The sequence below is a fragment of the Tenrec ecaudatus genome, chromosome 4 (assembly GCF_050624435.1).
Source record: "Tenrec ecaudatus isolate mTenEca1 chromosome 4, mTenEca1.hap1, whole genome shotgun sequence".
In the NCBI taxonomy this organism is placed as follows: domain Eukaryota; kingdom Metazoa; phylum Chordata; class Mammalia; order Afrosoricida; family Tenrecidae; genus Tenrec; species Tenrec ecaudatus.
This window is the reverse complement of record NC_134533.1, coordinates 144,939,704-144,947,049: the sequence shown is the minus strand read 5'-3', so window position 1 is coordinate 144,947,049 and position 7,346 is coordinate 144,939,704. Positions and strand designations below refer to the sequence as shown.

Below are 7,346 nucleotides of genomic sequence, written 5' to 3'. Positions count from 1 at the left end.
AGTTCTAAGGCTCTTAAAGCCACAGGTGGGTTTTTTTTTCTAATTTTGCTAATAATACTCATTGTTAACAATACTAATTAAAATTATTTTAAAATAATAAAAATGTGTGTTAATACTAGCTCTAAGCTGTTGATTTTACATTTCTCATGGTGAGATAGAAACCTGGGTAAACTTAATAGAACATTTTTTTTGGTAGAGAGTCAGCAAACAAGAGGAAGACCTTCCATGAGATGAACTGTGGCTGTAACAGAAGGCTCAAACCTAGCACCGCTTCGGAGGATGGTGTAGGACTACTATGCATAGGGTAGCTATGGGTCAGAACCATCTGGACATCACCTGACAACACCAACATCATGCTTAATTGGCCTTCCATCTTATAATTCATTTAGTGAAACTTCAGAGGTGTGGATGAAACTTAACAAGGGAAAAGTGAAGATGTGGGCTAAAACGAAGTTTTCATCATAAAGAGTTGGGGGTTTCCGTTATGTAAATTAGTTGTAGCACAAATCAGCTAGGCTCATCGAAAGAAAATAAAGTGTTCTACTTTGTCAAAGCCTTCTTTGGATTACTGATCACTTTCACGTCCCCTTTCCAATTTCCTGTGCCTCACAGTGGCCAACTCCTCCCCCACGCCCTTTTTGTACCACATCCTCAACTCCAAATTCTATTGGGTTTTCCCTTTTATTCCTTGTGGCATGTCAGAAAAGCTGGTCCTACCACTGAATTAACAGGAAAGATAAGTTGCTAGAGAGATTGTGGGACTCTTACCCTACAGAACCCACACAAAAGCAATTAATTACCTATTGCTGTCTGCGTCCAATTCCTCCAGCCGACCCTCAGCTCTGAGAGCCAGTGAACCGAGTTCGCATGCCCCTTGCGCACGCCTTGGCTGGCCCGAGGCTGGTACAGCCTCTAACTCAAGGGACCACCTGATGACAATGCTCGTGCTGGTCACTATCATCATTATCGTCAAAACTCCTACCCTCTGTTGAACCACATGTTTCTGAGACCCAGCTTGAGTCCTCAACATAACCCTTGGAATTTTATTATTGTCATGATTATCGGCCTTCTTTTTATCTATGAGAAAGCAGAATTTCAGAGAATAAATCATTTGATCAAGGTCACACAGACCTTATTTTAAACATCCCTGTGATGTCGACACGTTTGAAGAGCGTTCCCGTCTGGGCGAGTGCAGCCCCGTGGACACGTGACTCAGCGGAAGTGCACTGGTGAGCGGCCAGTGTCAGGATGGAGACTCTGTGCCATGTCCAAGTACTCTGCTCGAGGCCACGGTCGTGTGTTCACATTCAGGAGCTCTCATCCTAACCCCCACATCCTTAGCAGTGCCTATGAGCATCTGTCCCGCACACAGTGAAATTCCACTTTCCTGGCAGTCATCACCAGTCACTTGGATTTTTCTTTGTTGGAACTACCTGAGCTTTGAATCATGATGCTTCCTTCACCATTGGTCACTGCTAAAGGAGACCGTCAATGCGCTCTCTCCTCGACCTCAAACGCAGTTTGTGATGTTCACCACACAGGTGCGGAGGCGATGATGGTGTCATACCAGCCAGCACAGCCATAATGGCAAATTTCTCCACCATTATTACCACGAAGCAAACTAAGCCCCCCACCCCTCTAGCACAAACAGTGGCAACATGCTACAAAACTCCAACCCTAAACAAGCACTTGCGAATGGAAACCTTGACAGATCACACAACATAAGCAGCAATAGCAGGCATCAGGGTAATAATTTATTTTTAATACCATGCTGCCTTTAACAGTGCAATTTCCTCCAGGGTGTTTGCTTTGAGATTGCAAGATAATTACATCTCAGAAACCAGGCTAATTACAGTTAACAGCCTGAAAACCAAAAGAACCCTTCCCTCTGTTCCCCGCCCTTTCTTTCTTTCTTTCTTTCTTTCTTTCTTTCTTTCTTTCTTTCTTTCTTTCTTTCTTTTTTTTTAACTAGCATACCACACGAAGTCCAGGTAAAACATGAACCATCATTTAGGAGACCTATCTGACTACAGCTTAGAGGTCCCCTCTCCCTAACTTGCGGGACATGGACAACAGGCATTGGTGTGTATCGGAGGAACAGAAATAACAGAGCTTGGATTAGAATGAATAATGGTGATATCGAGAGAAAGAATGACAGCAATGTTCTGATAAAGAACAATATTATAAATGTCTCTGGCGGAGAACCAGAGTGAGACTGTGAAGGTAGTGGTTACTTGTACTACATTCAAGGTCAGCAGTTCAAAATCAACTGCTCTTCAAGAGAAAGATGAAGCTTTCTCTTCCCATAAAGAGTTACAGTCTTAGAAACCACAGGGGCAGCTCTACTCAGTCCTACAGGACACTATGAGTCAGGACTGACTCCATGGTTTTTGTTTGTTTGTTTGTTTGTCTGTTTGGTACCACTGCATCAGTTCCCAGGGTACTAAAAGAAGAAGTCCAGGCTGCATTGGACACACTAACTAAAAACAAGGCTCCAGGAAGTGATGGAATACCAACTGAAATGTTTCAACAAATTGATGCAGTACTGGAAAGACTCACTACTCTATGCCAAGAACTTTGGAAGACAGCTAACTGGCCAAGTGACTGAGAGAGATCCATATTTGAGCCCATTCAAAAAATAGATAACCCAAAAGAATGAGGGATTATTGAACAAGAGTAGGACTATCGCAGATAAGTAAGATTTTATTGGTTAACTTAAAACTAGTTGCAGCAGTGTATCAGCAGGGAGTTGAGAAAATCAAACCAGCTCCAGACACAAGAGGATTGTGTTGATCATAACAAACTGTGGATAACATTGTGAAGAATGGGAATTCCATGCTCTGCTTTTTGGTGGCAGATCTGGGGAAGGCGCAGTAGGGACCATTTCAGTCTTTGAAGATGGCAAGAAGCCCCTGAAACAACCCAAGAAGCTGAACAAGGAAATGGATAAGGAAAATAAGGCTTTCAATCAGAAACAGAAATAGCAGAAGAAACTTGAGGAGCTAGAAGCAGAAGCCCTGGGGAAGTTCCCCGTGGTCACAGGTGGAATTAAGAAATCTGGCCAAAAGTAAGCTATTCTTGGTGACTGGGGCAATGAGAACCCTTGAGTCCGTTCCAGTTTAAACATCTGGATTCCCTGCTATAACATCTGTTGCCACCTATCGTTAAAATGTTGGAGCTTGCTATACATTTAAGAACAAATGTTTGTAAAACATACGAGAAACCAAACAATGACTCACCTTTTGAGTTCTTCTCACTCAGTCATCCTGTCTTAGCTGTGAGTCCAGAATCCTGCCAGAGCTGCTCTTCGGTCTTTGTTAGGCCCAGACGTGTGAACTTGAAACTAAAGCAACTCATTTGAGAAAGAAGAAGAAGAAGAAGAAGAAGAAGAAGAAGAAGAATGGGAATTCCAGAACACTTCATTGTGCTCATGCAGAACCTTTACATGGTTCTGGAGGCAGTTGTTTAAACGGAACAGATGATACAACCTTGCTTGCCAGAAATCAAGAAATGAGGTACTTGCAGATAAAGATCAGGACTGCAGCCCTTGGTGTGGACTGCAGCTCAATGTAAAGGAGAAAAGGTGGACAATAGACAACATCATGATAAATGAAGAAAAGATCAAAGATGGCAAGGATTTCATTTTACTTGAATCCACAATCGATGCTCATGGAGGCAGCAGTCAAGAAAGCAGACAACTCATTGCATTCAACAAATCTGCACAAGACCCCTTGAAAGTGTTAATAAGCAAAGATGTCCCTCTGAGGACAAGGCTGAGAAGGCCCAAACCTTAGCATGTTGAATCATCTCACATGCATCTGACAGTTAGACAGTGAAAAAAGAACACAAGAGAAAAAATGAGTACATTTGAATTATGGTGTTGGCAAAGAACATTGAAGATACCATTAAATTCCAGAAGGCACAAATCTGGCTTGGAAGTACAGCCGGAATGCTCCTTCGAAGTGAGGATAATGAGACGGCTTCTCACGTACTTTGGACCTATTACCAGGAGGAGCCCGTCTCTGGAGAAGGACATCATCTTTGGTAGAGTGTTATCAAAGATAAAGAAGACCCTAAGCAAGATGGATTAACAAGGTAGCTGCAACCATGGGCTGAAAGATAACAACTGCGAAACTGGCCTAGGACTTGGCAGTGCTTCATTCCTTAGGACCCAGGGCCACTGTCAGTCGGAACCAGCACCTGACAACAATAGGCACTGAGCTGTGTATATGCAGATGGTTAGATCTGCCGTCTCAGGAACCCACAGGGACAGTTCTACCCAGTGCTACAGTAGGGCCATTTTGAACACAAACCGACTTGGTGGTAGTGAGTACATGAGAATATTGCCCCAATCCTAAACGTATGTTGTAACTCTGATACCACTTCCTCTGTGTAAGCCAAGATAAACACTCTCCCAAATAGATACAGTTGCCTCATCCTCTTCTTTGCATGGTATAAGTCAGCTCCAAGTAATTCCCAACTTTTTAATTCATTTGCATATTATTTCCTGATTTGTTCCAAGTTTCTATTAACTTTTAAAGTGTGAAAGCTTATGACAATCCATCATTCAATTGTATTAAGTGCACTTGTACATAAGATGCCTTCACATTTCCAAAACATTTTCTTTCTACTTGAGCCCTTGATATCAGCTCCTCTTTTTTCCCCTCCCTCCCCTACCTCTCACCCTTGTGAATCCTTGATCAATTATATATGTTGTTATTTTGTGTCTTACATTGTCCATTGTCTCCATTCACCCACATTTCTGTTATTCGTCCCCTGGGGGGTGGGCTATAAATCCAACTTTGTGATGGGTTCCCCTTTTCTCCCCCTCCCCCTGAATTGCACTTAATATGGTTGAATGGTGGATTGTCATAAGATTTTTAAGAACCCCTCAATAAAATAATTAACTTTTTAAGTTCTTAGTATTGTTAGATATTGTATCAAATATATAAGCAACAAAAGACCAAATGGACCTCTTTGTGGGGGCCAGTGTGCAATGGCTGCAAACAGCAAGCCTCCTCAGTAGTGTCTGCAGTCTGTTGGTGTGTAGAAGCTGCCCTAAGGGACCTTGGAGACAATCCTTTGCTGCCTTTCAATGTCCCTGACCTGGCTAATTTCTGCTTTCCCTAAACTAGACTCCAAACTGGGATGTGAGGTGTTGTGATAGTTTGTGTACGTTAGAGAGACAAATCCACAGAAACTCATATGTATAAGAGAGTTTTATATAAAGGGTAAGTGTGCATCAAGAAAACATCCCAACCCAGTGCTGTCCAACATTAACCCATATGTCCGACACCAATCCACAAAGTCCTCCTCTATCTCACAAAAAATACACAGTGATGCCACCTACAGGAGGAAAGCTGAATCAGTGAATGTGTAAGCATCTCAGCGCTGGCAGGGGTCTCCACATGGCTGTTCCAGCACCCAGGGCTGCATCAGAGTAAGTCCATGTGGCTTCTCCTCAAGGATGTCTTGCAGGAAGTGAGCCTTGCCAATAGAAGCAGGGAACTGGCTATGGAAGCTACACCCTGGTCTGACCATCAGAAAGCAAGACACCTGAGAAGTAGAAAGGTGAGGCTCATCAAGCCATTTATCCCTCACCCTTCAATTAACCCCACATGTGTTTATTGGCCAGGTTGGCACAATAAACTAACTACCTCAGGCACTTTTGGGAAACCTCAAGGCACAGTGGCTAGAGTCCACATTGGCCAGGTTATCATGTCCATCTGCACCAAGCTTCAAAACAAAGAGCATGTGATTGAGGCCTTACTCAGGGCCACGTTCAAGTTCTCTGGGCGCCAGAAGATCCACATCTCCAATAAGTGGGGCTTCACCAAGTTTAGTGCCGATGAATTTGAGGCTATGGTGGCTGAGAAGCGCCTCATCCCGATGGCTGTGGAGTTGAGTACATCCCTCACAGTGGCCCCTTGGGCATGGGGCGGCCCTGCATTCATGAAGACCTTGGCAGCCCTGCGCTGCCTCACTTGTACCCACCAAATAAAAATCGAACTTCCTGCAGGGGGGAAAAAAAAGACCAAATAGATAAACTGGGACGTCATCGAAATTAAAAACTTCTGTTCATCAAAAATAAATAAATAAAGTGAAAGGTAAGCGTGACATCTAGCTCTGGAATAATCCGCCATCGCATAGGACCTGGAGCCTGTACTTTCGCTTGGTCTTTGGTGGGGAAAGTGGAGCTGGATTTGTCACAAAAACAAAATAAAAGGAATAGTTCCTACTATTAGGAACTTTCATATGAAATTCATTCACATTCTGTAAATGTCCCCAGAATTTAGCTACCTAAAAATGCAGTCTGAAACGAACATACCTAAAGCCAAATATCTCCTTCGGGCTTTTGCAGAATGCCAGTGGCTTTCCTTCCCACCCAACGCCTACTCAGAGAAACAAGTATCTGGCCTCCCATCAGCCTCCTTCCAAAGGCTCCCAGACACTCATCATGCAAAATTTGCATGCAAATGTATTTCTTGTAGGAGCAACTCCCGGTCTTGTTTTCATTCGTTCCTTTGAACAAACACTGAGTTCCCACCAGAGGGGAGGAGATTCTCCCATCTCTGTTCTCGTCCAAACAGTTCTGTTATCAGTTCTTCACTTAAAGGGGAGGAACTGCTGCCCTTCCTGCGTCACACAGTGGTGTCACCTTGTACCTACAGGGAGGACTGTCTGCCCTAAACATCTGCACCCAGATGCTGCGCCCCATTACTTTTCTGCATCAGATCCACGTAAGTCCTGGTGCTTGAGATGTTTCAACCACCTTCCTTAATTTTCCTCTTTTAGCCCCTGTCAAAATAAGTCGCCTTTCTCCACTCTTTGTCTCTATCTCTTCATGGGTGTGGGGGATCCAGGGTGTGGGGTGCTGGAAAGATGAGAGGTACCACTTCAACCTTAAGCCTAAGCCATGCCTTCTACCTGGTTTTATTAGAATCCTAAATTGGGAGTTATCAGTTGATTGTACTATAATTGTTTTTTTGTTCTTATTCATTATGAACTTAGTTTTCCCAGGAAAGCCTTGGGAAATAAAAAAGATTTATAGGGCATATCTTGGGTATCCTGACCATGTAATAATCACATTCACCAAGAGTTCACCTCCAATCTTTAAAATGTGCTGTGTATCATACCTGGTGCTAGGCAGCCCCCCTCTAGAAGCTTGCCACCGAGCAGAGCATTTTGTCTGACTTGGAAATCAAATTCCCATTACTACTAAGTGAAAGGACATATTCTAAAAGAAACATTTCCAGTGACATCTAAGTGAAGCTTAAAAGAGATTTTATTACTGCCACTTGGAAACTTGTAACCGTGAAGCCAGAGTGGCTGTGCTGTGCATTGCC

The 7,346-nt window shown here is 43.4% G+C and overlaps 1 non-coding gene across 1 annotated transcript; it reads left to right on the top strand.

Annotated features, from left to right (window-relative positions):
• Positions 1 to 4,950: 4,950 nt before the first annotated feature.
• Positions 4,951 to 5,080, top strand: LOC142447601 (small nucleolar RNA SNORA70). Its single transcript, XR_012784272.1, has one exon. It is a non-coding gene; the product is annotated as a small nucleolar RNA SNORA70 (small nucleolar RNA).
• Positions 5,081 to 7,346: the final 2,266 nt, after the last annotated feature.